Here is a 6,000-nt window from a genome sequence, read left to right on the forward strand (position 1 = left end):
CGATCTCTTCCAGGCCTCCCAGATTCAATGTATTAAGTGTATCACCGTCATTAGCACTGATACTGGGTCATTTCTGCCGCATCGTAATAGTATTTTTTTCTTGTTGTCATGCTCTGCAAATTAACCTTCATTACAGAATGCCAATGTCACTACACAGAAAACAAAATAAAAGAAGAACAGGAAATTTCACCTCAATTTATTTGGCTTAGGTCAAAGGTTGGTACTTTTTATATATATATATATATATATATATATATATATATATATATATATATATATATATATATATATATATATATATATATATATATATATATATATATATATATATATATATATATATATATATATATATATATATATATATATATATATATATATATATATATATATATATATATATATATATATATATATATATATATATATATATATATATATATATATATATATATATATATATATATATATATATATATATATATATATATATATATATATATATATATATATATATATAATTTATATAAAATAATTCTTAAAAATCCAATTTGCACACCACTGCAAATTTGTCACCATTTTTTGCCACATCACCAGTCATGGGTGAATGAGTGGTTAGCACATTGGCCTGGATCTCCCAGAGTTCAAATCCAGGTTGGTCCAACTGTGGGGATTTTGCATGTTCTCCCGGGCCTCTGTCGGCTTTCTCCGGGTACTCCGGTTTCCTCCAACATTTCAAACACAACCATAGTAGGCTGATTGGACACTCTAAATTGCCCCTAGGTACGAGTGTGAGCGTGAATAGTTGTTTGTCTCCTTGTGCCCTGCAATTGGCTGGCCACCAATTCAGTGTCCCCCGCCACTGGCCCAGAGTCAGCTGGAACAGACTCCAGCACTCCCCACGACCCTAGTAAAAATAGAGCGGTTCAGAAAATGAGAATTAGATGTGAGCACCACCCGATGTTTTGGCGCGCACGTGTGTGGACCTAAATATTCGGTTATTGTGATAACAATGCTGGTAAGGAATGCGCCAGTCGTCAAGTGTTACGGTGGCAGCCCGATGCCACTCAGTCTGATTGCAATCAGCATGGGTTCTTGCCCTCTGTATCAGCTGTACTGGACTTTGATTGTCCAGCTTGTGTTCTCCCCCCCCATTTTTCTCCCTATGAAGTGGTTCTTGTTTTCTGCTTATTGCAGCACTGCCTGCTGCATCCATGTGTCATTGCTGGCTTTGCCTTGTGTTCTTTGTTGTGAGACTTCATCTCTCCCTGTTGCCAGACAGCTTCCTTTGTGAAACAACAAAGTCACCAGTAAATGCTGTCAACGTCTCCCTTTTCCCTATACACACAGCACTTTAATCAAGTACAAGTAAAGCTTGTCGTAACATTTAGGAAACAACAACAAATGACTGGAAAATAGCTGGAAAAACTTTAGGGCTTCGACTATTTGGGTGTTACTTTATTTATTTATTTGATGTTTGACGTTGATGTGATAGATGTGCAACCCATTTTCATTGTGTGGGATCAAAATAATTCACTCCCCCCCCCACCTCCTCTACTGCAAATGTATTGGGCATCTACTAGTAACAAACTCCCTTTATTGCACTGGAGCAGGCAGATTTGGATGGGATGGCATTTTTCATCAATGGCACTGAGAGGATTCAAAACATTGTGTTTCATATTGAAAAAGTAATCCGTAAGTGTGATAATTCCTATATTCAAAATTGAGTTATCATTAACACAAACATAGTTTTGACCTCTGTGACAAAGTTACAAAATCACAATCAGTCATGATTACAAAACTGAGAAAATACTGAATACATCTAATGACAAACCAAGACAAAAGCTATGATCAAACTTATTGACCAAACCCTTGACTAATTCCTCTAAACACATGCCTTCCCAAAGAAACATCCTAAATCCTAGCTAAAATGTCAAGTATATGTCCTGCCACCTTGTCATTCTGTCTCTTCTGACAAATGAGAAACAGCTTCCTATAAATCCAGACATTGTCATTCAAACAAAGACACCCCCATAAATATCGCACTTATTAGTCTACTTCCTGTCAGGAAAAGCTGCACACTTCCTGTTGGAATGCCAGCGTAGGTCAAGAGTTGAGCTTCTGTTTTGCGTCAGTGTGACACCTGACCTTTTGTGTCTTTTATAGTTTGTCACTTTCTCACAACTGGCATCGCTCACTCTTTTTGCCCCTTGGGCTCAACCCCCCCATACTTGGCCTCCAAAATCAAATGATCATGTGGACAACACAGAGTAATAAAAGCTAATGCCTTGTTATATGAGGTGCACACTGGCAGCGGCACTTCAACAACACTAGTCTCTCTGCGACTGAATTTAGGCTAGGAATCATCATTTGCTCCGCTGTACTCAACTATTTGCCTGATATTTTTTTTATTTAACTTATTGGTTACCATTGATGGTGATACAAACAGCCAATCCATTTGAACTGGCAGTAAAAAAAAAAAGAATTCAGTGCACCAGTCTTCCCAGTTCGACAGATTGGGCATCAACTTATGACAAACTAATTTAAATTCACAGCAGAAGGATGACTAGAACCATCTGTTGGGACATGTTTAATCCTCATTATCACTAAAAGAGTTACAGTTGTGGTGAAAAGTTTGCATACACTAGTGAAGAACATAATGTCATGGCTCTCTTGAGTTTCCAGTTATTTCTACAACTCTGAATTTTCTCTGATAGAGTGATTGGAACAGATACTTTTGTCACAAAAAACATTCATGAAGTTTGGTTTTTTTATGCCTTTATTATTGGTTAACAGAAAAAGTGATCAAATCTGCTGGGTCAAAAATATAGATACAGCAACACGAATCAGCAATTTTGGTAACTTAAAAAGTTGTGTGAGTGAAAGGAGCTTCATAGCATGGCCTCTTAACTTCTTGTGGGTGATTATGAGTGACTACAGCCGGTGACTTCTCTGATGCCATTTAAATAGGGCTCATTAGATGCAAACATCCACAAACGCTACAAAGGGGAAAGTCAAAGGAGCTCAGCATGGATCTCAAGAAGGGAATTCTTGACTTGAACAAGTCAGGAAAGTGACTTGGAGCCATTGCAAAGCAGCTGCAGGTCCCAAGAGCAACATTGCAAACAGAAAGGAAACCCAAGCTATCACCTGCTGCTGAGAGAAAATTGGTCAGGAGGGTGAAAATTCAACCGAGAATCCCCAAAAAGCAGATCTGCCAAGAATTAGAAGCAGCTGGAACACAGGTATTAGTGTCCACAGTCAAGCGTGTTTTGCATCTTCATCGACTGAGAGGCTTCCGTGCAAGAAGGAGCCCTTGCTCCAAAAGCGGCACCTTAAGGCTCGACTGAAGTTTGCTGCTGATCACATGGACCCAGATAACACCTTCTGGAGGAAAGTTCAGACGAAACTAAAATCGAGCTATTTGACCACAATGCACAGCAATATGTTTGGAGGAGAAAATGTGAGGCCTTTAACACCAAGTTCACCATACCTACCGTCAAGCACGGTGGTGGTAAAAATATGCTGTGGGGCTGTTTTGCTGCCAATGGAACTGGTGCTTTACAGAGAGTAAATGGGATAATGAAGAAGGAGGATTACCTTCAAATTCTTCAAGATAACCTGATGTTATCAGCATGAAGATTTGGTCTTGGGCGCAGTTGGGTGTTCCAATAGGACAGGGGTGGCCAACCCGCGGCTCCCGAGCCGCATGCGGCTCTTTGCCCGGTTTCATGCGGCTCTTACGTCCACATCAAAGTTTGTATTTGTGTTTTATTTTTATTTGCGTGTGCGCTTCGCTTGAGTTCAATACGGTATTTTCGTCCAATGCGCATGTGCTTGGGATGAAAATACCTCAAAGTTTCCCAGTAGGAGCAAGGTCATTTGAGTAAACGTTTTTAACAGAGTGGGAGAGCTCCCGTGAACCAGAAGCGACAATGAACGGCGTCGCGCTCACAAAAAGTATCCCAAAGATCGAGCGTCGGCTGAAAAAGCCACACCCCCTGCGAGGCAGACCAAGGCGAGAGTGCTCAGCCGGGAGCAGCCAATAGGAGAGCGAGGTGTACACCCACGTGGTGGGCGCGCTAGTTAAAAGCCATTCATAATAAATGACAGCTCACAAGGAGCGAATGTTGCGCAAAAATAGAGTCTGATTTTATGACAGAAGTCCCACTAAGTAACATGCATAGTAAAAGAAAAACGCTATTGTAAATTATTATATTTTTGTTTGTGGACTTGGTTGAACTGAGAGTTTGTCTGTGTGAGACAGTGCACACAATGTTCATTGTTGATAATGACTGGCCTGTGCTGTTAGCACTGTAGGAGTCAATTTATGTCATTACTATGCTGGTGTGTGACATTTACAATAAATCTGGCTGAGCAAAGGTATGTGTGTGATGTGGCTCTTTGCGGTAACACAGTAAAAAATGTGGCTCTTTGCGGTAACACAGTAAAAAATGTGGCTCTTGGTCTCTGACTGATTGGCCACCCCTGCAATAGGACAATGACGCCAAACACATAAAAAATGGTAATGGAATGGCTAAATCAGGCTAGATCTAGGGTTTTTGAATGGCCTTCCCAAAGTCCTGACTTAAACCCCATTGACAATTGGTGGACAATGCTGACGAAACAAGTCCATGTCAGAAAGCCATCAAATTTAACTGAACTGCACCAATTCTGTCAAGAGGAGTGGTCAAATATTCAACCAGAAGCTTACCAGAAGCTGAAGGATGGCTACCAAAAGCGCCCAATTTAAGTGAAAATGGCCAAGGGACATGTTACCAAATATTAGCGCTGCTGTATGTATATTTTTTACCCATTAGATTTGGTACCCGTACGTTTGGTCGACGAACGTTTGGTCCCCGGGCGTTTGGTCGACGGACAGGTCATCGAACGGACGTTTCGTCAAACGGACGGGCCGTCGAACAGACGTTTGGTCTCCAGGTTTGCTCGCTGTCAAATTATAATCATGAAAGAGAGAGAGACAGAGTTTTCTGTTGAAAACGATCAACCAGGTAATCTCTTGCTCTCAAAATTATAATTAGGAGAGAGGGAGAGAGAGAGAGAGAGTGAGATTGAGTTTGTAATTGCATTGACAATGTAAGAGCATTAATATCTAAATATCTAATATCAAAATTATCAATAAGCGCACTCGTTTAACACATGGGCTGTTGCCATTGACGGCGGTAGACGTCCGATGAACATTCATTCTCTCTGGGAGAACTTGCAATGCAGCAAGGTGTTGAAATACTTATGGTCATTTTTATCAAACAAATAAAAGTCTTAGTATACTATTAGCCCGGAACTTTGACATCAAAATAAAACACAATAAGTACAATTATTTTATTAAAAATGTTATTAAAATGAAGAGAAAGCAAATTCACAGATAGTGTTTTTATTAAAGCAGTAAACTTCCAAACTATGTACAAAAATTACAAATACAATACAAACTTACAAATTATGTACAAAGGGAATTCACAGATGGAAAATTAGATATTCGATATTTAGATAGTATTGCTCTTACATTGTCAATACAATTACAATCTCTCTATCTCTCTCAAATAATTAAAATTTTGAGAGCGAGGGATTACCTGGTTGATTGCCTTTAACAGTAAACTGTCAGCAACCAATGTGTTAAATGAGTGCTCTTATTGATTATTTTGATATTAGATATTTAGATATTAATGCTCTTACATCGTCAATGCAATTACAAACTCACTCTGACTCTCTCTCTCTCTCTCCCTCTCCTAATTATAATTTTTAGAGCAAGAGATTACCTGGTTGATCCCTTTCAACAGTAAACTCTCTGTCTCTGTTCCCTTGATTATAATTTCACAGCAAGCGTCCCCGGCAACCAAACTTCCATTCGACGTTACGTCCGCTCGAAGTTACGTCCACTCGACGTTACGTCCACTCGACGTTACGTCCGCTCGAAGTTACGTCCGTTCGACGTTACGTCCGTTTGACGTTACGCCCGTCGACCAAACATCCGTCGACCAAACG

This window comes from Stigmatopora nigra, chromosome 4 (genome assembly GCF_051989575.1).
Source record: "Stigmatopora nigra isolate UIUO_SnigA chromosome 4, RoL_Snig_1.1, whole genome shotgun sequence".
In the NCBI taxonomy this organism is placed as follows: domain Eukaryota; kingdom Metazoa; phylum Chordata; class Actinopteri; order Syngnathiformes; family Syngnathidae; genus Stigmatopora; species Stigmatopora nigra.